The sequence below is a fragment of the Telopea speciosissima genome, chromosome 2, assembly GCF_018873765.1.
Source record: "Telopea speciosissima isolate NSW1024214 ecotype Mountain lineage chromosome 2, Tspe_v1, whole genome shotgun sequence".
Lineage (NCBI taxonomy): Eukaryota > Viridiplantae > Streptophyta > Magnoliopsida > Proteales > Proteaceae > Telopea > Telopea speciosissima.
The window spans coordinates 44,188,812-44,216,754 of record NC_057917.1 but is presented as its reverse complement, the minus strand read 5'-3'; the positions used below and the strand labels follow the sequence as shown (position 1 = coordinate 44,216,754).

The 27,943-nt window shown below is 42.6% G+C and overlaps 1 long non-coding RNA gene across 1 annotated transcript; it reads left to right on the top strand.

Annotated features, from left to right (window-relative positions):
• The first annotated feature begins 1,171 nt into the window (after nt 1-1,171).
• On the top strand, nt 1,172-22,313 carry LOC122649694. Its single transcript, XR_006331320.1, has 3 exons — nt 1,172-1,307; nt 10,421-10,427; nt 22,302-22,313. It is a non-coding gene; the product is annotated as an uncharacterized LOC122649694 (long non-coding RNA).
• The last annotated feature ends 5,630 nt before the right edge of the window (nt 22,314-27,943 follow it).

Genomic DNA, 27,943 nt, shown 5'->3' with positions numbered 1-27,943 from the left:
AAAGGGTATGAATGAAAATGAATTAACCTTCCCCCAATTTTGCTAAGTGATCATCATTACACCCCTTTAATATGTTGGAGATCAGCCCCTTCATTATTCCCCTATATCCACCCAAATGCAACGACGACTATCATTCCTTCTATACCGTGGCTTAAGGAAAACTTATTCTAACAAAATTTATGACCTATTTGAGTATGTATTCAGGCCTCCAACCATTCTGAAAGCCATCTACTAAAACTCTAGCATTCGTGGCATATTGGATAAAGTACAAATTTTTTGGATGTGAATATACGATAAGTTTTATTTGATTGATTTAGGCTTTCAAATTTGACATGTGACTAATCCAATAACTTAGACATATCTATGCAATTATCAAAATCACCAAGTCATCATACCATGTAATGACAAATAGTAGGGCATATATTGTTAATGAAATAGAATTTTTTTCTTCTTAAATTTCTATCATTTTGCATGGATACTCATCTATTATTAATTGATTATGAATTTCAGGCCAGCAAAATGAAAATGGATACCAAAAATAAACTCCATCAACAAGGGATAGAAAAAGTTCTTTTTCTATTGGGTTCGACAGCGACAGGAAAATCAAAACTAGTCATATATCTTGCGAATAAATTCCAAGGATAGGTGATCAACTTCAATAAGATTCAAGTCCATAAGGGTTTGGATAATGTAACAAATAAAGTCACCGATGAGGAGATGGGTGGTGTTCACAACACCTAATAGGAATCATAGATCCTGGAGCGGATTTCAGCATAGCCGACTTTTATGAAAAAACTTTGCACACTATGGCCTCCATCTTGGATCAGGGAAATCTCCCAATCATAGCCGGTGGGTGCAACAGATACATAGAGGCATTGGTAGACAATGAAACCCTAAGATTCTGAAACAAGTATGAGTGTTGTTTTCTTTGGGTTCATGTCTCCCTCCCTGTCCTGAAGAATTATATGTACGAGCGTGTAGATCAGATGGTCCAATCTGGTTTAGTCGATGAAGTCCATGACTTTTTCACAATGGATGGGGACTACTCCAAGGACAGTTGACGATTTATTGGAGTCCCAAAACTTGATACATACTTCAGATCAGAAGCCGCTGGTTGTGAAGACAAAGAGAAACTAAAGAAATTGTTTGAAGAAGGAATAGATAGGATGAAATCTAATACATATGACTTAGCTTGTCGGCAATTTGAGAAGATTAATCGCTTGAGGGTTGAGAAGGGATGGAATATTCACCTCTTAGATGCCACTGAGGTATTCCTTAAGTGTGGTTTCCAACGTTGAGCAAGAATGGTGGTGGTGAGTGGCTGAGCCCAGTATGGATATCGTATGCAGTTTTCTCTATGGAGATAAATATTAATGGGTGCATTTATGTTCTCTGTGGTGTGCATGGGAGCATTGGTTCAGGCTGGCTATGTATGGTTTACCCTTTTGTTTATCTCTTTTCTATTTTGTTTTAAGAATTGTGTAGGGGCTTTTGGTACATGTTGGCTTTTCAAAATAATGTTGGCAACTTCATGATGGAGTAAATTTTCGTAAACAAAAACTATAATTTTCTTGCATCAAGCATTGTCCTTTAGTGCAATAGTGTACAACATTTGGTGGGAAAGGAATATGAGAATGTGATCCTCTTCTTCAAATTCATAGAGTCAAATTTAGAGCTCCATTTGTTGGATATGTTACATACTGATGTGTGTCCATCAAACCCGATTTAATTTGAGTAAATTAATTAATTGATTTACTTATATTATGTGCTTGTCATAATTGTTATTCAGTGCAACTGCCCACTTTATACTGTTTGTTGTTCACAACTTTGGACTGAGTTGGACAATATGTTCTATGGTTGCCGTATTGTACATTCGTTCAATAGGGATTGGGCAAAAATGTAAATACGGACACATCTAGTGTTGAACATTGATCCACACAGATTCCTAGATTATTCACTGCCGCATTTTGATTTACGACGAGAATTTCTAGTTACTTTTTTCATACCTATGAGATACTTGCTATTTTATTCATGTTGTATGCATTTGTGGTGAGTCAATGGTTGATGTCTATCGAAAGGACTGACTATATATCGGCCGCTCAGTGTATGTATGAGGATCTTGGTTTTTTCCCACCGCTGGGTGGTCGATACGTAGAGAGTTGGGGGTTTTTATGGTCCTCTGTTTGAGGGAGAGAAGGAAAGCATCTTCTCAAGGGGTCATGATTTTCAGGGGATGGGGGTCATACAATAAAATGAAATGGAGTCGCCACCTAGGGTTAGGGCCTAGGACCCATTGGAGTAGCCCTAGAAGGGCTACGAGACTTTGGTTGGTCTGGTCAGAGATTCAGGGTAAGTGGTCAGGTTACGAGATGGGGAAGATGTTAGGCATCCACCTTGCCCGGATAAACTAGTCTTTCTACTAGATGATTGTTTTCGAATATTCTCCCTTTTATAAATGTCCTATTTCCACATGTATGACTTAATAATGATGCACCAATTATTTAATTAAATTAAATTATGTTACACTAACTACTGTACGCTACACGAGGATACTTGAAAGGACTACATTGTATAGGAATTAAATTGTATAAGAATTAAAAGTTAATGGAAGAAATGTATACCTGTATGCTTTAAATAAATGTAATTATGCAAGACGGACAACATCCCCCAGCTCAGGTGGAGGCAAAAGGTTGGCTTTGTCCCTTCGTCAGACAGAGTAATGGCTTGCGAGTGTCGAATCTTAAGATCTTGGGCAGAATAACGGTGCTCCAAGGATTTAGAAACTAGGGGCTCAAAGGCCGAACAGAGTGGCGATGCCATAGGAGGTTTCTCAAATTTGGGTAAAAAGGGGTCAAGGAAGCCAGACTTAGATAGCCCAAAAATCAAACAGGTGGACAAGGCTTGTAGGCTTGAAATCGGATTGGGGAAGAGCCCCGAAACAAAGAAACAAGAAAAAACTGGAAAATTGGAGCTCTGGGGGTGCCCCCTCTCCCATAAACTTTGATTTTTCAAATGTGGGGGCTGTCCCCCTTTTTATTGGCAAATTTTGGGTTCGGTGGTGCCACGGAAAATGTGCGTGTCTGTATGGCGGGGCCACAGTAGAGTAAAGAACTAAAAAATCTGAATTTGGGTGCCCGCGCGTGCGGTGCTGCAATGTAAAGCCATGTGGTAGGGCCTAGCGCGCGTGCAGTGCTACACAGCAGGGCCACATAGGCCATGGCACCGTGCGGCAAGGCCGTATAGTACGTGGCACTGCCTTAGGGGGCCGTGGCCATGGCACTACCTTATAGGATTGCACAGGCTGTTCGGGGCTGTCTTGGGGGGGTCGAGCGTATGATGTATGCCTTACAAGGCGAGTAGGGGTTTTTTCTAGGCGATACGGTGTTGATTTTCGGGGACATTGTCAGTCAACTATGTTCGATCGTCGTCGTCACTGGGGGGCGACAAATTCAGCATCTACAGTTTACCCCTTTTTAGCCGAAGCTTTTGGCAACAACCAAAGGGCGAAGATAAAAGATTGCTTGGTTTTGTCACTAGGAGCATGCATCACCGCCACTTTGCTCATAGGTGGCGGTGTTGAATGATAAAACCGTGTTTTGGCAAAACCATTCAGTGAGCGAAAAATTACCGTCATTTTGCTTATAGGTGATGGATTTTTGATGATAAAACCACGTTTTAGTAACCCACTCGGTAAATCCTTTGAGGTTCAGATGGCTTTACCTGACGGGGCAGCATTGCTTGGCTAGAACTCTTCCTGGCGTTTGAACATTGCTTGCTGGGATTCTGATCTTTGAATATTGCTCTGCCGGATTTCCTTATGGCGTTCGAACATTACTTGGGAGGAACTTGTTCTTTAGGCATTGCTCGGCTAGATTTCCTCCTAGAATTCGAACATTGCTTGGCGGGAACCTTATCTTTAGGCAGTGCTAGGCCAGATTTCCTCCTAGCGTTCGATCATTACTTAGCGGGAACCTGATCTTTGGGCATTGCTCGCCTGTACGTTTGATGATGTGATAGTATTACGACGATGAGATGGCATTGCAACTAAGTGATGATTGTGTACGATGAGACGACATCGTGATCGGTTTTTTTTTTTTGAAAAATGTAATGATGATATGGCATCGCGATCGAATTTTTTAAAGTGTAACGATGAAATGGCATTGCGACCGAATTTTTGAAAGCGTAATGATGAGATGACATTGCGATCGAATTTTTGAAAGTGTAATGATGAGATGGCATCATGACCGAATTTTTGAAAGTGTAACGATGAGACGACATCTTGACCGAATTTTTGAAAGACATGAAGTTTCCTACTCCAAAATTTTTTGAAAAGAATAATTTAGGGTATGGTGATGAGGCCCAATATTTTTTGTTTTTTTTGTTTTTTTTCTTTCTTACGTAGATTTGTGCAGTGCCGTTGTGCGGGGCCACCGACCACATGCGTCGCTGCCTCGTAGGGCCGCATGTCACGCAGTGCCATTGCGTGGGGTCATGGCACCACCGCACGGGGTCGCGGCCAAGCCGCGATGTTGCCACGCCGCGCCGCCAGACACGCCCTTTCTCTTTGGCTATAATAGGGGCGGCTCCTAACTCCTCACTTTTCTATCCTCTTTCTCTTTGGCTTCCCTCCTTGGAGCTCTGCCCTCTCTCCTCTCTTTTTTTTTTCTTTTTGCATTTTCTTCTTTGTCCTTCTTGTGTTTTTTGTGTTCTATCTTCATCATGTCTGCAAAGAATGCTCAATCTGGGAGTCCTTCCTTAGGATCAATTGGAGACATGCGAGCAGAGTGGTACATTGTTTCCACGATGATGGACATAGCCTGTCACAAATCCTGCATCATCTGGGGTCAAGGTCTCACAGATGTAATGACTCTTGCCTTCTTTCTCTTTCATAGCATATGCTTGGTTCCATTTTTCATTTCAACTATTCATTTGGTAGGATCTCTATGCCCCTTGTTGTAAGAAATACTATTGTATGAACGACGTTCAGTCATGGTATTAACAGCTTCATCTCGCTATGAGGGAGAGGGTAGATTGCACTGGGCTTGGTCGTGCGGCCCAAGTAGTCACCCCGAAGCTCGACACTTCGGTCGTTCGAGCCTTAGCTGATTGTTGGTAGCCATCGACCCACACTTTCCATGTGCCTGCAGGGGAGGTAACCATCACCCCTCTAGATTTCTTTATGATTTTGGTCTTCCCTTTACTAGAAGGCCCATTGTATTGACTCCATCCGATCGGATGAGGACTCTGAGGGAGATTAGTAATCTTCTCAGCTTTGAGGTGACTGAGCGCGTCATGCTTGTAACCTCCTTGAAGAAGAAATGGAATGACCAGGAGATAGATGATTATTCTTCTGATGAGCTGCTAGACCAGGCTGCTAGGAGCTTCCTCCTGTACTTGATCTCCAATGTCCTTTTCTGTGATTGACGAGGTCGCGTAGATACTTCCTTCTCTCATTTCTTCACAGACTTTGAGGATGCCAAGACCTTTGATTGGGGCGGATCTACTAATGCCCACTTCTTGGGAATGATGGATAGGTTACCGTTGGGGTCACCCAGTCTCACTGGCTGCGCCTACGTCCTTTGGGTACATTTCAGACCCCTATCTTTTCCATTTTTCTTGTTTCTGCCATTTCCTTATGAGAGCGATCAGGAGGAGTACAACTTTACTCTTGCGCTCACCCAAAGGCGGATAGTTTTTGAAGGACTGGTTGGGGCTAAGCTTTATCTGGGAGAGAAGGTTACTCTTCAGTGGTATTCTGCCCAGCTGGTACCTCATCCTCCTCCTTCCAATACGCATTCTATTCTTTTATCTCCTGATATTGGAGAGTTGAGGGTCAGAATCTCTTCCCTGGGATTGACTTTGGCTGACTAGAACTATCAAGAATTTCTCTTCCGAGATACGGTCTATGTTCGCCTGATTCGGGAGGGCCTTGTGGTATTCTTCTAAATTTTGCCTTTACATTCTGTTCTTCTTTTTTTCTTTTTCTTTGCTTCGACAATCTTACTTTCTTCTTTTTGTAGTATCTAGGTCGTCCCTTGATTCCTGGTGCATATGGGATGCCTCCTTCATATAGCTACAACATGGATTCCCGCCCTTCTCAGAGTGCTAGCATTGGTCTGTGCATTGTCGGGATGAGTGACCTCAACCCAGGGTACGGAGGATGGACCACCTTTTCTTTCTTTGACACCAGTCTTCAAACTGTTCTTCCTACTTGCAAAGTTTCTGACCATGACCTGGGACTTCCTCTTCCCTTTGATGGGGTACGTTACTTCTTATTTTTTTTTTCTTTTGTTGAATTCCTCACCCTTTGTGCTGACTCTATTCTTTTGTCATAACAGATTAACGCCGAGCGATATGCTGATATGCACCGGATGCAAGCAAGCATGGATGCAGTGCTTTTCGAGTGGACATGTTATGTCCAACAACCGGTGAGTGCTTTCTTCCTCTTCTTCTCTGTTCTCTCTTTTTTTCTTGGGACCTTACCTTCTCAAAATGAAACCAATCTAGAGTAGCCAACTTGGCGATATGAGGGATTCTCAGGATTATCATGAGAACTGCAGTCGTAATCAAGTTGAGGAGAACAGATATCTCAGGAGACAGTTGGCCTTTGCGGGAATCACCCTTGCCCCATTTGTGCCACATGATGATGAGAGTGGTGATGATGAGGGATATGTTAATGAGGATGAGGAGGTGCCGGATGCCGAGACTTTACCCTCCAGTGATGAGAACTAGTCTCGTCTCCTTCCTTTCTTATTACATACATTTTCTTTGGATTTCACGTTTTAAATATGGGAATGTTGGTGGAATGATTGGACGATGCCTCTTTTTTTATTTATTTTATTATGTTTATGCAATGGGAACAATATGTTAATCTATTTGAGACACTTACTTTTTCCTTTGCAATGCAAAATTCCAGATATTTTTATCTAATCCTTAATCATTACATGCATGAAAACGATAGAGGGGTAAGGAAAACCAAAAAGGGCGGGGAATTGACACATAGACCAACAATGTCACCTTGCAATTACATGTTCCCACCATAGTCTATCCAGTAGATTCACAATCTTCGGTGTCAATTCTTTCGGTGGCTGAATCTTCACTTCTATCCTCTTAAGCGGTGACTGATACTGTGTTGGTACCACATTTTGTTACAACGTGATGCCTTTTGGGTTGAAAATGCTGGGGCAACATATCAAAGAGCGGCCACTGCTATCCTACACAACATGATACACAAAGAAGTAGAGGTATATGTCGATGATATGATAGTCAAATCTATTGACCGACAAGGCCATTTTGCAGCCCTCAGAAAGTTTTTTGAAAGAATCAAAGAATACAAGCTAAGGCTGAACCCTCAGAAATGTGTGTTTGGGACTAAAGCAGGAAAACTGTTGGGGTTTCTTGTCAGCGAAAGAGGAATAGAAGTAGACCCTGATAAGATAAAGGCCATCATAGAAATGCCACCACCCCAGACAGAAAAGGAGGTACGAGGGTTCTTAGGCCGCATCCAGTACATCAGCAGGTTCATATCTCGATTGACATCCACTTGTGAACCTATCTTCAAACTCCTAAGGAAGAAAGAGCCGAAAGAGTGGAATGAGAAATGCCAAGATGCCTTTATGAAAATCAAAGAGTATCTACTTTCTCCTCCTATACTTGTCCCTCCAGTGTTCGGTGAACCTTTGCTCCTATATTTGTTAGTAGGAGAAACAGCGGTCGGATCAATGATGGCCCAAGTTGGCAAGGCGGATGGAGAAGAGCACGCAATTTACTATGTGAGCAGGAAATTGTTGGAGTATGAAACTCGGTATACTCCTGTAGAGAAAACATGCGCGTCCCTAGTTTGGGTAACTAAGCGTCTAAGGCATTACATGGTATCACAGCCCATCAAGTTGATCTCGCAAATGGATCCAATTAAGTACCTCTTCGAGAAACCAGCATTGACAGGGAGGATGGCTAGGTGGTTATTGCTATTATCAGAATTTGACATAACTTATGTCGATCAAAAATCTGTGAAAGGGTGAGCAATCTCCGACCATCTGGCAGCATTTCCCTCAGAAGATGATTCCCGAGCAACAGAGGACCTTTTCCCAGATGAAGATTTGCACTCCATAGAAGCGGAACCAAATGAAGGGTGGCAATTGTACTTTGATGGAGCCGCCAATCAAAAAGGATTTGGCACAGGGATATTACTCATAACCCCAGAGGATTTTTATTTGCCGATGGCCTTCCGGTTAGAATTCAATTGCACCAATAACATAGCAGAGTATGAAGCTTGTGCTATTGGGTTAGAAATGGCTTTGTCTGTAGGGGTGGAGAAAATTAAAGTTTACAGAGATTCCTCCATTGTGATCTGTCAAACACAAGGAAAGTGGAAGACTAAAGACGAGAAGTTAAAGCCGTACCAGGTGTATTTGGAGCGACTGACTCAATGCTTCAAGGAAGTCTCTTTTGAGTATCTACCCAGGGATAGCAATCGGTTCACTGACGCTTTAGCCACTTTGGCGTCCATGGTGGAATGTGATACTCAAAATAGGATCCGACCTTTTCTGATAGAAAGAAGGACTAACCCAGCATATGGAGAGCCAGTCAATGCACTCACTGAGGATGGAAGGCCTTGGTATGCTCTAGTGATTGATTACATCAAAGAAAGGAGGTACCCTGAATATTATTCAGAAAAAGAGAAGAGGCACTTGCGGAAACATACTACTCAATTCATCCTCCAAGGAAACTTGTTGTACAAGAGGTCTTATGATGGTATCCAACTAATATGTGTAAATGAGGATCAGGCTCAAACCATTATGGAAGAAATCCATCAAGGAATATGTGGACCACACATGAATGCAAGGATGTTGGCCAAGAAAATTCTTAAGATGGGATATTATTGGGCCACTATGGAAGCTGAATGTGCTGCCTTTGTAAGGCAATGCCATAAATGCCAGATATTTGCCAATATCATTCATATTCCTCCAACAGAGTTGCACTCATTAAATGCCCCTTGGTCATTTTCTACTTGGGGAATTGATGAAGTTGGTAAGATAACTCCAAGAGCTTCAAATGGCCGTCAATTCGTATTAGTCACCATCGACTACTTCACAAAATGGGTGGAGGCTCAATCTTATGCACCCTTGACTTCTACCAAGGTGGCAAAATTTATAAAAGAGAACATCATCTACAGATACGGTGTCCCTCAACAATTGATTTCCGATCAAGGCTTGTATTTTAGGGGAAAGGTGGAGGAACTCTGCAACAGATTTGGCATCAAGAGGCATAAGTCTACCACTTACCGTCCACTGACTAATGGAGCGGTAGAAGCAGCCAACAAAAATACAAAGGTCATATTACAAAAGATGGCAGATACCCACAATGATTGGGCAGAGAAACTTCCACTAGCCTTATGGGCATATCGGACATCTATCCGAACCTCTACCGGAGCTACCCCGTATTCTCTGGTATATGGGACGGAAGTTGTATTGCCAATAGAAATTCAAGTCCCTTCTCTTCGAGTCTTACTCGATAGTCAATTGCCAGAAGGAGAATGGGTAAGGGCTAGATACGAAGAGCTCAATCTCCTGGACGAGAAAAGGATGAAGGCCATGGACAATCTCAAGAAATATCAGCAAAGAATGGCTAGGGCATTCAATAAGGGTGTCCGCACCCGAAGCATTGAAGAAGGAGATTTGATCCTTAGAGAACAACGGGCTCCGATTCACGACCCAAGAGGAAAATTCCGACCCAATTGGAGTGGACCCTACAAAGTCAAGACCATATTGCCAGGCCAGGCAGTCCAACTCTCTGATTTTGATGGAGAAGATCTTCGGGGATTAGTCAACATGGACCAGTTAAAGAAGTATTTCGTTTGAGATATGTGAAGTAACTTGAACTACGTTCAATCTGATTCCTCCCAAGGGATACGTAGGCAACTCGATATATTCGAGTGTGGTCTCCAAAAAAAAAAAAATAGAAAGAAAAAAAAAGAGAGAGAGGGCATTGTGTTGGTTTCCTTCCATAAACTCTGCCAGCCAGCATCCCCTGCATGTATGGGTAAATCTCGCCATTTGGCCTTCTATTCACTGACCTAGCTTAAGTGTAGAGTCATTTAGAGCTAGTTATTAACAAAGGATTTATTCGTTCTGTGCTAACCCGATCCTTGATGTAGGTAGTATGAGGGGACCAAAGAAAGAAGGCCTGGATGAACAATTGCGCCAGTGGACTCTCTGGATGAATGTAGATGCGCCTACACTTCTAGAGGATCTCCATATGACAATCCTGGGAAGAATTGATTGTTTCAAGCTCCTTCATGACTTATTGAGAGAAGCGTCAAAATGCTAGAACCCCCAATTACATGCATTCCATTTCGAAAAAGTCTGGTTGGCTCCAACCATTGAAGAATTCCAAGCTTGCGTGATGGCACCCCCTCGAGGAAGATTGTTCCTCCCAACCATGAAGAAAGAACAACTTTTCAGAGATCTGGAAGATTTCTTCGCCATGAATAGAAAGGAGGTGAAGCAAGTTCTTAATTATGACAAGGTGGATGCATTGAAAGTTGTGAAGATCTTCAACAACAAGCAGCTTATAGAAGAAAGTCAGACCAGATGCCGAAAGTGGGCATACTTATTCTGTATGATTGGGAAGTACCTGTTAGCATCTCCAGGAAAAGGCATGTCTCCAATGATTACGGAAGTAGTTAAGCAAATTGAAGAAGGATGCGACATCGTTCCCACTGTTTTAGCAGAAACATTCAAAGGGTTTGATACCATGAGTCAGTCTCAGAAATACGGAACAGACTTCTTTCATGGATCTCCGGCAGTGTTCCAAATGTGGTTGATGGAAAAACTGAAGTTGATAGCACCAATTCCGTGTCCTCACCTCCGACCCTTGCATTACCAAATAAAAAGGGAAAAACCAAAGTTCCACAAGGTCAAAGATTGGAGGAAATATCTAGAGGAAAGAGATGCTCCAGAAATCCAATGGAATTGCCCTTGGATGAAGGCTGAAGTAGAAGAACCAGAAACACCTTGGTGCAATTATGTGAGATTCATGGGTCTAACTCACACCAGTTTTTATATCCCTTCCTTAGTATCTCCAAGGCAGGAACAATCTAAGTTGAAGAATTTCAGAACCCCAGAGATGTTGACACAAGAAGTGGTGATTCTGTTATCAGAAATGTGGAAAAATGTTGTAAATAAGTGATATCAATCCAATGTTCCTATCTTTGTTTGTTTTCTCTCCCTTCTCATGTAATGGAATCATTGGTCAATGGAATTTGTGCTTCTAAGGAAAGGGATTGGGTCATGTGTGCATTTCAAAGAAAGAAGTATCCAATGAATTCATGCAATAATGTGTAAACAACTTGTTTAAAAGAAGAAAGTGTACATAAAAATCATAGCAGTATCTGTACAAAGAATAAACAAATACAAACAACAAAAAGTAAACAAAAAAAGAGAGTAAATGTACATAATTGTGACAATATTTCCCAAAACAAAAAAAAAAAGAAAGAATAAAAAAGAGTCACGACTCGGGGGAGTAATCATCGACATCCAAGCCTCCCCCTTCCCCGCTCTGAGACATCCTCAGGCCGTCTCTCTCAACCTCGACTCGGCCCAGATCACCCTGTAGTCTCTTAATTGTGAGCCGCATCCTCTCATTCTCCCTCTGATAATAGTCAAGATCGGTCCTCTAGAAAAAAGGAACGAAGAGTCAAACATCGAGAGATGAGTTTCATGAGGAAAGATGAACAAGAAAGGGAGAAAAGAAGGAAAGCATTACCAGCCGGTGGGTCGCATCCACGTGAGAGATGATCATCTCATCCATACTCGCCATCATACGCCTCGTATCGGTGTATCGGCTCGCGTCCACCTAAACGCAATATTCATTCAAGATGTTAAGGGCTGGTAAATTAATGAATAAATATTAGAAAAGTCAGATATGCTTACCCTATCATAAGGGAGAGGGAGGCCTAGATCGGCATCCGTGGCACAAGGAGGTGGCAGGATGACCTCGACCATCCCAGGCTCATGGTGGCGGATAAACCACGAATGATATCTCGGGATGTGGTCATCTGGACCAGCAATCTGCATGGCCGGGACCTCTCTAGAAGGTCCGACTCCCGACTCCGCCTCCACTGCTTGAGAGGCGCAGGATGAACTCCCGCCACCATAGACCCCCGAAACCACAGGACGGTCTGGGAACTGTCAAGAGAAGAAGCAAGAGCAAAACAAGAATTAGCTTAACAATCTAATAAGGTAAATGAAGAAAGAATGAAAGAGGGGGAAGATCTTACCTAAGGTCCCTCTCGGGTACGGGGGATGCAGACTGTCTCCTGATGAAGGAAGGTGGTGTAGTCCGTATCGACTAACACCAGCTCTATCCTAGGCTCGCCTGCCCTCCAATGCTCGATCTTCTCTCTATCCATCAAGGCTGGCTCGTGAACTCTAGCATGAGGAGGGCACTGGATCAGTCACGTCTCGGACCACTATAGGGATACTCATTCTCCCATGTAGAAGGAGAACCCCCACGGGCCCTCAAAGAGCATCCGGTAGCCAGAGAGTGCCGAGGCCCTGTTGAACAGGTCCGGCTCTAGAATAATCTCCCCCAAATAGGCGCGGGGAGCAGTCTGTCAGGCAAAAAGGGTTAGGAAAATAATAATAAGAAGAAAATAATGATAAAAAGCATAAAGATAAAAGTCATACCATCTCGAGCCGCAGCTCGTTCAGGAGGGCGCGTTTGGACTCGACGTCCTTATGGTGACCGCTCCTGAGCAAGTGGGACTTACGCCACCGTGTAGCCCTGGGAAAAGTGATTCTGGGATCATCCCCAGCTCTGAAAGTGGGGACCCAAAATCGGAGAACCTCATAGCTCCATGTTTGCAATAAATGAATCAGTCAAATGAAGAAAAAAAAATAATAATAAAAGAGAGGGTTAACAAAGGAAGGAAGGCTTACCCAGAGGACATAGCAGCATCCAATGAGGTTCGGTGACCCCACTACCAAGAAGTCCATCATGTAGAGGAAGTGGGCATACGCCGAACCACCCCAATCATAGTCCGTGGCTAGATCCAAGTCCTGAAAGAACCGAACGTATCCAACATTAGCTGTCACCGTCCCGGTCATGTCGCTAAATACGACCTCCGCCAGAAGATAGAGGAGGAAGCATCTAGCTTGCTGGTCTTGGAGAGCAGAGGGTGACTCATCAGTCACAACCCTCTCACTCCAGGCGCTCCTCAAGTATGCCGTGGGGATCTCTCGACTGACAACCTCAATCCCCAGCATCCACCTGTAGAAGTCCAGGCTCTCCTGTGGCTCCACCGAAGCCACCACCCGCTCATCTAGGGGCAGGGTCACGGGCACCCCTCCAAAGGGAAGCCCGGTGATCATGTAGAAGTTGAGAGGGGTGATAGTCATCTCACCATAGGCAAGGTGAAATGTGTGGGTGCTCGGCCACCATCTCTCTATCAACACCCTCGCTGTCGAATTGTCCAGCTCTCGGGTAGAAGACGCGGCGATGTATCCTAAACCGGCCCGCACCACTTGGGACCGGACTGCTGAGCAGAGTATAGAGTACCACTCTGAGATACTCTCTAGCCCACAATACTTCTTGGGCGAAGGGAGGAACTTGCCCTACAAAAAAAATAATATAATAATAAGAGAAATTGTTAGTCAGGACAATAATTAAATGAGCTAAAAAAAAAAAAAAAAGAAAGAAAAAAAAATATATAATAATAATAAATATATATATATAATAAAAAAAAAATATCCGGATTCACCAGCACTTATTGGCCATTTGGTATCAAACAAGCATCTTTGGATTACTTTTCCATTTACATAATGGCTATGTATTCAACTCTTCTATCATTTGTACACACCTATCCGTTTGGATCATTTCTGCACCTATTTGCAGTTTCGCATCCTTAGTAGGATTACTTTACGAATTCCCCTGCACTCGCATACAAGTCAACAGTTCTGTATCTAATAAATCCCTATGAAGGTGCATCTGACATGATTTTCACCACGAGACCATCGTTCACCCATATCCCCAGGGGAATGTGTTTATATGTGATCCCCAGTGGAGTTGTCATAAACATGAGCTCCGGTCGAGTGATGCCTTATCACCCTTAAAGCTATACATCCCCAGTGGAATTAACAAAACCTCGTCTCCTGTCGAGTAGTGCTTTATCACCCTCAAAACATGATGCGCAGTCGAGTGGTGCCTTATCACCTTCAGAATTTTAGTCCTCAGTGAAACGCTTTGAAACCTTACAACTTTATCCCCAGTGAAAACTTAATCTTCAGTCGAGTGGTGCCTTATGACCCTCAAAACCTAATCCTCGGTCGAGTGGTGCCTTATCACCCTCAAAGCCTAATCCTTGGTCGAGTGGTGCCTTATCACCCTAAAAAGTTAATCCTCGGTCTAGTGGTGCCTTATCACCCTCAAACCTAATCCTCGATCGAGTGGTGCCTTATCATCCTCAAACCTAATCCTCGGTCGAGTGGTGCCTTATCACCCTCAAACCTAATCCTCGGTCGAGTGGTGCCTTATCACCCTCAAAACTTGACCCCTAGTAAAGACCTCCGAGACTGATCTTTGAGCAAGTAGTGCCTCATCACCTTTAAAATTTGATCTCCGGTCGAGCGGTGCCTTATCACCCTCAAAATTTGATTGAGCGATGCTCACACAATAGAGATTTGGTTTTTTCGAGTTTTTCTTTTGAGGTTTATCGAAAGATTTTGTCGTGATTAATCGTCTATTTTTACAACTCTGTCGCCTTTGAGAAAAGCGTCAGCAGTACATGCTCTTGGTGACAAAATTAGTTGGTCTTTTATCTTTACCGTTCGGCTGTTGGCACAGGCCTCGGCCAAAGAGGGGCAAACTGTAGACACTGATTTTTATCACTCCCTGATTGGTAATGATGACAACCGGACATGGACGAAGAGCGACGCTTCTCACTGGAACCTTGAAACCTAAGAACCCATTAGAGCCCATTTCAGGCCCAAAAATAAAGGGAAAAAGGCACTGCGCTCCCACAGCGCCGTGGGACTCCTTCCCACGGCACCGTGGAGACGTGTACCTGATTTCCACGATGCCATGAGGGGGTGTGACATCAGCTTGCTGATGTCACCCACGGCACCATGGAAAAGTTCCCCACGATGCCATGGACACCTCCACAGAGCCGTGGAGGATTTATCTGGCCAGGAGAGAGAAGGGGCCCCTCCCTATAAATAGGAGGGTCCCCCTCCCTAATTTCCCAAGGATTTTCTGGTAAAGAGACCCTCCCCAAGAGATTTCTGCCCCTCTTTTTCTCCATTTTCACCCTCCTTTCTTCCCTTTCTCTTATGAGAGTGTGAGTGAGTGAAGCCCTCTTTGGTGCGGATAGATCCTTTGATTATCCCTCCAAGCATAGAGCATTTCCACTCCTAGGCTTTGTTATCCAGTCAGTGTACGACTAACAGTCAAAACCCCTTTATTACAGACATTATTCTGTTTGTTTTCCCCCCACCAAATCACTTGAAAGAGTCGTTGCTCTTGGCATCAGCCCATTCGTCCATCTCCCCTGAGCCAATGGAATATAATCGTACAGGTATAATTACTGCTTTATCATCGTTTCAATGTAGTCCCTTCGTATTTCATCATTTTAGTATATGTTTTTCATATATGTAATGTAGTTTATTATATTCTAATTTAATTTACAATGTCTAAATGTAGTTCATAATATTTTCCATTCCCGTAATAAAAGAGAGAGAACATTCGTCCTTATGTAGCATCTAATATAGAGAGACCAGCTTCGGCCGGGCGAGGTGGGTGCCTAACACCTTCCCACACTCATAACCTGACCCCTTACTCAAACCTCTGGTCAGACCATATGGAGTCACGTAGCCCGATTCCGTTCACAACGGATAGGGCTACACTTAATGGGTCCTAGGCCCTAATGCTAGGTGGCGACTTCACATTATGTTAGCATATTTTAATACATGATCCCAATCCCCATTTATCAATATTATACATTGACAATATTATCCATACCAATACAAACGGTCACCAAGAAGGTTGCGAAAACCTCGTCAGAGACGGAGGACAACGGTACTTACATAAAGTACAAATAGAGTCGTCACTAGCTTAAGGTGTCATGGATGATTCCCTGGTTCACGTGATCTCCTGGCTTGTTCAGTTAACCTACTTAAGCCAGCCTAGTGATTCCTTCCTGCAGGCCTGACTACGAGTTGGATCCTATGTACCCCTATAAGGGTTTCTATACTGCGTAAGTTTAGGTTCACTCACTAACGGGGTCTACGGATTTGCATCCACAAGGTACTCACCTTCTCTCACATAGGAGGGGAGTCATAGTGTACACTGATGCCTGTCGTCTTGGAGTGGCTGGCCCAGTTAGGTATAAGTCCTAATCCCTTTAACTTTAGGGCCCTAACTAGATTTAGGTGGTTCCCACAATTTGGGTCTCACAACAGGGTGTCCAATCTAGGGTATAGGCATAATTCCATCATACATGGGTGGGATAAAAGGTCTCCATCTGAGCTCAAAATCCTAAAATAACTCGGGCGGACTCACGAGTGGTGTCAGGACCCTGGATCCGTTCGTGGCTCCTCCGCTAAAACAAGGAGAGCGGACTAATGGGCGGATGCGAAACGTGAATCCGTTCATTTATCCATTCTCAGAAGGTCAAAAGGCTGAGAGAAGATGAATCGATCGGATCTACAGGCGGACTCATAACTGTGGATCCGCTCATTGATCCGCTCAGGCTAATTATCTAAAATTTCAAGTTCTATGTGGGACGGATCAACGGGCAGAGTCACAATAAGTGGTTCCGTTCGTTCGTCCGTTCGTGGGATTTTAACAAAATAGAGTTGTGAGTTTTAAAACCTCATTTTGGCTCCAAAGAGGGGAAACGAAACTGCAAGGGGAGAGGGCTCTACAAGGGTTTTTGGTTGGGCTTCCTAGCACTCCTTTGGGTAGATTTCTTGTGATCTCAAGCCTCAAGGTTCCTTCTCTCACTCTCAAGGTAAGATTTTCTCTTTTCTTTTCTCTTTTCCAATTCCTTCTTCTCTCATTATAGGATTTGCTTGTCTCTACATATCCCTTTTTCCATTGTAGGATTTTTGCTTGTGTCTCTTATATTCTCTTCCTTTCTCTTCATGGTTTTGAGATGGATAGCCTAGGTTGTGATGGAATTTGATTTTGTTTGCACTTTCATGTCCATGTATGCCAAGATCATGCCCAAAATTGATTTTTGGTTAGGGTTTTGGGTGTAAATCAAGCCCTAATCGATCAATGGCACTATAAGGTTGGATTCCTTGTTGTGCAGTGCAATCTTTATAAAAATTTTAAAGCCTTTGCAAGCATTTTGAAGATTGTATGATAATGGTTGTCAAGTGTAGCTGGATCTACTTGGACAATTCTAGGTTCACATTGGGGTAAAACCTCAATCCTTCAATGCTTGAAACAATCCTTCAAGATTGTGATTAATCCTTGTATGCCCTAGAATCTCATAGGAATTTATCCCATTGTTTCCTCTTCAAATATCTCCTCTTACTCGTGAGATTATTGATAGAACTCTTGAAATCCATCTTTTATTTTTTTTAATTTTTTTTTCAAATACCTTATTCACTTGATGTATCCTCAATGCATTGCTATCTTTGTGATTGATTGCATGATTCTCAATGCTTATCCTCTTTTCCTCTATTAAGTAATCCTTGTCTCTTGTTGGGGTTTCTCATTCAATATCTTACTTGCTCGATATTGGTTGAAGTATATAATATTCAAGAGCACATACACCATTTGTGTTGCCCTTCTATTTCAACACTAGGGATCTCATGTAGACTTCATGTATAAATTTACCTTGTTCCTTTTTCTTCTCATATATCTCAAATAGAATCCATATTCCATATCCCTATTCTTGTCATTTACATATGCATATGTATATTTGCTTTTCCTCATCATGCATAGCCTTCTTTTCAATTCACTCCACTCCATTTAAGCATACCTTTTTCCTATAATTTATTTGCCAATTGTAGGCCATCATTCCAATTTAGCTTACATTTACTGTCCTTCTTGGGTTGGTGCCTTGTGTGTAGGAAATTCGATCATGGCCCCAAAGAGAAGGAGTGACTTATCCATTGTAGCTTCTGCCCCTATAGCTTACAATGTGCACCGCTTCACCTCTGAGAAGACCGAGGGAATTTATCGAGAGCATCTCTTCAACAGGAAAATTCTCGTGGAGAGAGACGTCACTGTAGAGGAGCTTCTAGCCTACAAGGTGGGAGCTAAATTCGAGAGACTACAGTGGACCAACATGCTCATCCAGCCGGACTTCTACTATCCTACTTTGGTCAGGGAGTTCTATGCAAATCTGGTCCTGACCAAAGAGGAAGATGATGAGTACAAGCTGACCTCCTATGTAAAGGGAGTGGTCATTGGTTTCACTGCCACAGAGCTAGGATTCTTCTTAGTGTTCCTTCAGAGGGTGAACATGTATACTATCCTCCAGGCAGTCATCCGGATCAGTGTCTTCCTCCAGATGAGAGGTGACAATTGTTTAAAATTCTCTCCAATGACAGATTCGAAGAGAATGAAGATCTTTCCAAATTCCCTCCTTCGCAGCGTGTCTTGATCTTTATAGCCAGGACCAATCTGGCTCCTTCTAAGGCTCACAGTACCGCACCTCCTTTGATGTCTGCAGTTCTGGCTCATTCTCTATACACTGGCCAGCCCATCTGTTTGCCTCATGTGGTTATGCAACACATGGCCCGCGCGGTAATGAATCCTGCTCGCAACAACACATTACCCTATGGTCGCCTGATTACTAGGATTTTCTTATTCCTTGGGGTTGATCTTGACCATGAACCCAAGGTAACATGCACTAAGGGACCCATTGGCTTTAATGCACTGTAGAAAATGAACTTATATTATGATTATGATAGTGCAGGAGAGCAGGTGCAGTACAAGGAGGGCAGGAGGGCCAGGGAGGAGGATGAGGATGATAGTGATGATCTGGAGTTCATGGGCTCAGGGCCTTCTGCAGCAGGTACTTCTAGTGCACCCGGGGGAGGTAGCGATATCATAATGGCCATTCGGTGATTGACCTTGAGAATGGCGGACAGCTTTGACGATGTCAAGAAGCAATTCTCAGACCAGGCTCAACGTTTAGAGGGCATCGAGCAAGAGGTAAAGGATCTCAATGCCTTCCTGGGTCGCGGTGGTAGGGGTGGTGAACATGCCTAGCTCGGTTCTCCTCCAACAGTTCTTTGGAGTTATATCATTTCAACTCTTGTTGATCCAATCCTTGATGGATCTTGTGAAACTCTTTATATTTTGCTCTTTTCCTTTAGTTTTCCTTTTTCTCCTTTTCTTTCTGATCAGATGGTTGGCTGAACTATTTGAACTTTTAAGAACTTTCTAAATTATGGTGGATGAATGAAATCTTAATTCTGGATGGAACAAATCAGATGGTTTGAGTTGGCACAGGTGAAATCTTGTGGTTTTGGGTTGAAAGGGGTGAGATCATGCCCAAGCAGGAATTCAGAACAATTGGGAATTTGTAATTAATTGTGCATATTTATATATATATCTATATATATATGTGTGTGTATTACTTAATTCCTCTTGTTCAGATCATTGTGGATTATTGTGGGTTGATTATGCTTAATTCATTATAGTATGAGGATTATAACATATACTTATCCAACTAATATCCACGCAGGGCTCAACCAAGCGATTCTATAATTATCACTCGACAGCCTATGTTCCAAATCCTAAGTTCCATGTTGCCTATTATTATCTAAGTTCTGGTTTTCACTCCAATCACTCTTCTCCCTAAGTCTGCATACAACAATTTATATTATTAAGATTTTTATTTTAGAACCTATTTGTGGAGAGTAAATTAAGAGGTTGCACTGGACTGTGGTCGGTGCAGAGCATCACGCTCTGATATAACTCTGTCATGCCCTTATCCCAATGTAATAAATATTGCCACATAGGGGTATGACTGGGACAATTACACATCATCCCAACACCTACCATGATCGTAGATACAGTGTCCCGAGCCACAGTCCACTTGATAACAGAAAAAAACGTACAAAAGGAATAAATTGTTCCAGATACAGAGTTAGCGGAAGTGAAATTAAATTAAATCATGTGAAATTATAGAGCATCGGTTCTCTAACGATAACACATATTACAATTCTGACATAAGTAACCATTCATTACTCTCCCTATAAATAAACATACAGTTTATACATGAATGTGGAATAAAGACAGAAAATAATAAAATAACAAATAACTGCCCTAAGGGCACCAATCTTGGGTGTACATCTACATCCAAGTCACAGCCGTTGGTCCCACTTGATTCGCATCCAACGGTGCTCATCCAAGTAGTACCTCCTACATAATCAACTAAAAAGAGTTGCGCAACGGGGTTAGCTACACTAGCTAGTGAGGGAGCAAAGGGGAATGCGCACACATCACACAATCAATATCAAATAGAATGATGCATGCTAATGTTAGATTCATTTTTCACCTAACACACAATTTTATCGGTCAAGTATATGCTACTGTGATAACTCAAAAACACTGAGGGTCACTTATCCTATCGCCCCAGTGAGTCCTCAATTATCACGAAGGGACCTGTGCTGGTAGAAGTCATCATGACCACCCAGTGGCAAACCATAATAGCCATCACTACCCCTACCCTGGCCTTTCCCACCTCCACAGACCACAGGTGCTCAGACTATCCAACACATAAACCCCTGTTGGCAAGGATCGTAGCATAAGGGAACAAGCATCCTAGCAGCAGATATACTATATGCAGGGTCCTATCGTCCCGAGAGGTATTCTGGGTGCATCAACATTCCATTCCATCTAGTACCCGGGTACCAGCACGGCACGACACATACAGTTCAAGATGGCATACAGTAGTTTTCATAATTTAAATAAATTGGGGTTCGGGTACCGGCACACCCTGCACCGTAGCCCAACACAATGGTGAGCATGCTATCACATTCATAACAAATCACATTTGGATAATAATGCAATGCGCACAATGCTTATAAATATATACTAGCATGCTTAAGATTAACAATTATATAATAATCAAACCCAACGAATCACCCAGAACCCACTCACCTAACACAGGCGTCGTTGTGTGTGGTTGACATGAATCTCACCTGGGCTTCCCGCTCTCCATTGAGTTGGGTAGCCTAGGAATACAAAAACAATCATTAAATCATGTATAGAAGGGTCCCACACTAGGCCCATAGGGTTAAAATCAGATTTTAACCAAGACAAAACGAGCAGACTCACGGGTGGTCTCAACAGAGGTGAATCCACCCCTGACTCCGTTCAGGCCAAAAGGTAAAACCAGAGCGAGCGGACCCACAAGCGGAACTTTTTACTTGAGTCCGGTGGATCCGTTCGACACCTAAGATAGTCATAAAAGGGAGCGGATCCACGGGTAGATGTGCTTCTTGGGTCCGCCCCTGCATCCGTTCAATTCCTAAGACAAACCTGAGAGCAACAAGCTTCGGGCGGAGGTAAACAGAGTGAATCTGTGCCTTCGTCCGCTCAGGCCAACACACAGGGGTTGTACTGGATGGACTGACGGGCGGTACCACAATAGATGGATCTGGTCGTTCGTCCGTCGGCAGTCTCTTCCAAGATTGCAGAGGGCTTTTCCTCCAGCTTGAAGCTTGGAGCTCCTTAGCACCTCAGGGTCATGTAGAGGGTGTCTAAGCCCTCCTAAGGTCACTAGGTCCTAGGTTCACCTCATGGATCCAAGATCCCACATGGTTTGGGTCTCACATTGGTCCAAGGGTTGGGATTAAGGTTCAAACCAAGGATTCATTGGCCATGGCTGCAATTACAGCACTTAGAGGCCTAGGTCAACATCCATTAGAGCTCCCAACTAGGGCCGAGCTTCACCTTGAGTACCAAATAGAACCCTAGTTTAGCCCTAGCTAAAGAATCCAACAAAATCAAAGAGAAATGAGGGAGAGCTAGGTTTGGGGAGCTTACCTTAGTAGGCTTCCTTCTTTCGGCCACTCTCTCCATCTCTTCTCCTCCTTTTTCTCTTCTCCCTTGAATCCGGCCAGCTGGGGAGGAGGTGTGGAGCTACCAGCCACTTTGGCATGGCTTCCATCTTCTTCCCTTCCCCTCCTATTCCTTTTCTACTTCTCCTTCTTCTTCCTTCCTCTTCCTCCTCTTTTCTCTTGTCTCTTCTCCTCCATGGTTTATGGGGGAGGGGGAGAGATAAGTGAATGAGAGGGGTTCTTTTAGTTTTAAGGGGGTAGAAGGGACCTTAGGGAGTGCTTGGTTAGGGTCTTAGAATGTAGTTTAGGTCTTTAGGGCTTTAAATGGGTTTGGGTTAGGAATTAGGCCTTGTTTGGCTTCAGCCATACCCATTAGGTCCATTAGGTCATGTTTGGGGTGCACCCTAAGTCCATAGGACTCAATTGTCCACTAAGGTCTATTTGGTCTAAGCTAGGGTATGTAAAACCTATTATTCACCTAGTTAAGCCTTGTGGGCCCCACTTCATGGCCCACTCAACCAAACAATGGTGAGGGCAGGGGTCCATATGGTCCAATGGTTCAATTAAGGTGTCTGGGACACGGGTATGTGGGTTCCACAGGAAAATAATCCAAAAAGGCTGATGACAGCATGAGCGGATTCATCAAGAGTGAGTCCGTTCGTAACTCCGGTGCTGCTGTCATGGCCCAAACTTCAAGGAAAGTTACGGGGCTTTGGCCCACACTTCCAGGGCTTCAAGGGGATTCTTTCTATGGTATTTTCAGTTCAAGGTCGTCGGGGTTGACTATGGTCATAAGGCATTAACCATTAGGTAAAGGTCCAAACTATCCCGGGTATAAGGGGATATCTGGGGTGCGGGTGTAACACTATATGTGGTTTACCCTTTTGTTTGTCTTTTTTCTTTTTTTTTGTTTTTAGAATCGTGTAGGGCCTTTTTGTACATGTTGGCTTTTCAAAATAATGTTGGCAACTTCATGATGGAACAAATTGTCATAAAGGATTTTTCTTTAGAGAACAAAAAAACAAAAACCACAATTTTCTTACATCAATCATTGGCCTTTAGTGCAATAGTGTACCACATTTGGTGGAAAGGAATATGAGAATGTGAACCTCTTCTTCAAATTCATAGAGTCAAATTTAGAGCTCCATTGCCTTCGACATCAAAACTAAGGTTAATCATCTTCGGTCCTCGAATACAGATTATGTTAAGAATCACCATAGTATTTATTTACCTTAAAAGGTAATTTCTCAATAAATTCTTACCAAAAAAATAATCTCAATAAATAATTAAATATGCATTAGGATCACTTACTACATGACAAAATAAGTTGTAACCTAAGTTTTATTGCCCTCATTTTTTTGTCCTGTTGTGGGACCTTTTTGGGTCAAAAAAGTAATTTCATCATATCCTTTGATTCTTCACTTGAAACCCCAAATGAAGGATATAATGGTAAAATTATATTAATTTCTCTGAAAATACAATCATTTTCCTCTACTAATAAAAAAAAAAATTTGAGGGCCAAATTGCCGTTGCCACTGTTGCTGCCTTTGCTTGTCGAATAAACCCATTTGAGTCAAGATTTGTTGCTCAAGTATAAATAAGAGAACCCTCTTGGAGTTTAGGGAAACGATCGTGTATAGAGGATAACTAAAGAATAGTTACAGTTCATGCTATATTATGATACTTTTTTTCTTGAAAATGGAGTGACAGACGAAGGTGAAACCCAATCAATAAAGGAAGACACAAGGTAAATGTGAGCCCTAGGTTTCTCCATGCTTATCGGGACTCAGAAGAGTCTCTATCCAATTAAACAACATAAATACTAGAATCCAAAGACTTGAGAACTCATAAATCAAGCAAAGAAATAAAGATCAATTAGAGAGAGGTTAAGGAAACCAAGCATGTCATATCGACCGTACACACAACTTAAAAATAGAGAAATTGGGAGAAATGCTGGAGTGGAGGTATATACATGATTCTGACCTAAACATAAACTCAAGCTTTAAAGACAAGAACACTAACAACACCACAATGGCAGTGAAAGTAATATTAATCCTATCGTTCCATGGAGATATTATCTCCACATCATCCTCAACCCGATGTTGATCTCTACATTCTATGCGACTCTACATGATAAATGACCCTATATCATATGTGGACTCTACACTGCTCAAGGATTCTATATCACATGTGGACTCTAAAATGCTCAAGGACTCTATATTACGTATGGACTCTACAAGTGATGGCTCTAATTGAAGTAATCCAAGAGTTATTATCTTCTTAGAACTTTCAACTTGTATTGATTGGCTAAGGTTGCACCTCCTTATGTATATATATATATATATATTTATATATACACTACTCGAATTATGTATCATGTAGGGGGAATGTTTTTCTTGTGCTTCCAAGGATGCGCATGGGGGCTAAAATCTGATTGGATTTTAGGGTAGAAAAGGCAGTTATTTCTTTTTCCCAAAATTAGATTTTTACTGAAAAAGTGAAAGGATAACAATATATTTATTACTTTCTCAATTTAAATTGTGTATTCTCCTATAAATAGAGGCAACCAGATTAGACATCATTGTCAAGAGTAATTTGAGGCTTTGAGGCTTAAGTGAGTTCTTCTAAGAGTTGCTTTGAGGCTTAAGTGAGGTCTTCTCCGCTGCAAGGCTTTGTTGTGTGTTGCATCAAGAGTAATTCACAAGAGTAAGCAGTGAGAATTACTCTTTGGTTTTGTTAGTTCATTTTTCATATACATTTCAAATTCTTTATTTCTCCAACTTTTCTCCATTTAATTTCTTATTTTATAATGATGGTATCTTTTTCTTACAATTGTTTTTTTTTTTTTTTTGTTGTGTTCAGTGTTTGTTGTTCTCTGCGCTGTCTTAGGACTTATGATCGTGTGCATCTCTTGTCTGAGAAAGAGGGTATGAATGAAAATGAATTAACCTTCCCCCATTTTGCTAAGTGATCATAATTTCACCCCTTTTATATGTTGGAGATCAGAATTCCCCTTCACTATTACCCTATATCCATCCAAATGCAACAACGGCCATCATTCCTTCTATACCCTGGCTTAAGGAAAACTCATTCTAACAAAATTTATGACCTATTTGATTATGTGTTCAGGCCTCCAACCATTCTGAAAGCCATCGACAAAAATTCTGGCAAGAGTGGCATATTAGATAAAGTCCAAATTTTTTGGATGTGAATATACGATAAGTTTTATTTGATTGATTTAGGCTCTCAAATTTGGCACGTGACTAACCTAAGTTAGACATGTCTATGCTAGTATCAAAATCTCCAAGTCATCATACCATGTAATGACAAATAGTAGGGCATATATTGCTAACGAAATGGAAATATATTTTCTTAATTTTCAATCATTTTGCATGGATACTCATCTATTATAAATTGATTTTGAATTTCAGGCAGGCAAAATGAAGATGGATACCAAAAATAACCTGCATCCGCAAGGGAAAGAAAAAGTTTGTTTTGTATCGGGTTTGACAGCGACAGGAAAATTGAAACTAGCCATATATCTTGCGAATAAATTTCAAGGAGTGGTTATCAACTCCGAAAAGATTCAAGTTCATAAGGGTTTGGATATTGTAATAAATAAAGTCACCGATGAGAAGATGGGTGGTGTTCCACACCACCTAATAGGAATCATAGATCCTGAAGCGGATTTCAGCATAGCCGATTTTTGTGAAAAATATTTGCATGCTATGGCCTCCATCTTGGATCGGGGAAATCTCCCAATCTTAGCCGGTGGGTCCAACAGATACATAGAGGCACTGGTAGACAATGAAACCCTAAGATTTCGAAACAAGTATGAGTGTTGTTTTCTTTGGGTCTATGTCTCCCTGCCTGTCCGGAAGAATTATATATACGAGCGTGTGGATCAAATGGTCCAATCTGGTTTAGTCGATGAAGTCTGTTACTTTTTCACAATGGATGCAGACTACTCCAAGAGCATTAGACGGTCTATTGGAGTCTCGGAATTTGATACATACTTCAGGGCAGAAGCCGCTGGTTGTGAAGATAAAGAGAAACTAGGGAAACTGTTTGAAGAAGGAATAGATAGGAAGAAATCTAATACATATGACTTAGCTTGTCGCCAATTTGAGAAGATTAATCGCTCGAGGGTTGAGAAGGGATGGAATATTCACCTCTTAGATGCCACTGAGGTATCCCTTAAAAGTAGTTTCCAACATTAGCAAGAATGGCGGTGGTGTCAAGCTTGCCCCTAACTGGTTGGGAATTTTGAATGGAAGAGAGGAACCTCTGGCCAATCATCCAAACACCCTGTGGAGCATCACTCTTGTAGCTGAACCATTGAGGATGACCTCTTACATACCTGTTAGAAGGTGGATTGCAGCTCCATGCAGTTGCACTGCACACTGTATAATGTACAGCATAAATCCCAGGTATTCTCTCTCCTATCCATAAATGTGGGGCCCATACCTGGAAAGATGTGTATTAAACCCTGGGTGAGATATTGGTGCAAGGCCCAAGCCCTGGGCCAACCCCCTATGCAAGCATAGAGAAACTACAACCTTGCTGTATTCTCTGGGTGATGCATTGGGCGATTCACCAATCGCTCAGAGTAGCTGAAATGGTTATTTTGGACTCCAGACAAGTGGGGACCATCCAAATAGACCATGGACAACCTCTAGGGGTTGATGGGAATTTTAGAAACCATTACCTACCCTTGGACCCCTGTGGACCCCATCTGAGTGGCCAAAATGACCCAGAATCAGTTTGAAGAATGCATTCTGGGGGAGGGGGTTGGCTGCCAAATAGACCCTAAGTTTGGCTGGCCTATAAATAGGCAGTCCCAGCTCAAATTAAAAGCCCTTACACTATTCAAACCGTGGAGGAGAGAAAAGAGAAGGAAAAGAGAGAGAAAGGAAGAAGAAGAGGAAGGAAGAGGGGATCACTGCTTGGCATCCAAACTCTATTCTGCAATCCAGTACCCTAGGTATACTGATCTCCATATACTGCTACTGCTGTTTCCTATTCTCTCCTACGAATCTCTACTCTGTGGAGGCAAATCTGGCCAAGGACAGCCTAGAACACCTGGGGGCTGCCTCAGATCTAACATGCAAACCTATTGCATGTAAGATCTGAGCATTTTACACATGTTATACCTGCTATTTTATACCTGAGACTGAGATCAGTCTCTGTGCCCGACTGCACTACCTAGTTGCACCCAAAACAGGTAATCTGGGCTTGGATCTGTGCATGCAAGCTAGCCCTTGCTTAGATTTATGTAGGAACAACCTACTACCATGATTTCATATGTAAATCTGTCCTTGCATGTAGCCCAAAATGTGGCCTTGAGCTAAAACACTGCTGTGAAGGCCCACAGAGACAAGACAACTATATAGTTCATTTTAATTCTCTGGGCAATTCACTGGGTGATAGGGCAATCGCCCAGTCCATCGCCCAGAGTCTGTTTGAAGCATGAACAGGCTCCAAATCTTGGATTTTTCTGCATGGGCAGTGCCAAGGTCGATCCTCAATGCATGTGGGGTTGTTGTGGACCCCATGAAGAGTGGATTCCAATGGTCCACATGGATCATGGCCTAGGCCCACCATTTGGCAACCAAGAGCTATCCAGCCAGCTCAAAGAACAGCAGAAAGTGGGCCATATATAGTGTAAGGAGGTGGTAAATGACCAAAATACCACTCTTCACATCTGTCCATTATTATTCATACCTTGGGTACCCAAGTGGGCCCCACAAGGCCTGGCAACCCTACCAGTGATGGTCCAGCTGAACTACTGACCTGAGGACTGAATTGTGAGACTATCCAGATCTTGTACAACTAATTGCATTGATTAATACCAGATTTGACCCTGATCCACATCTCCGGATGATGAACCAAGACATAGACCCGAAGGCCCAATG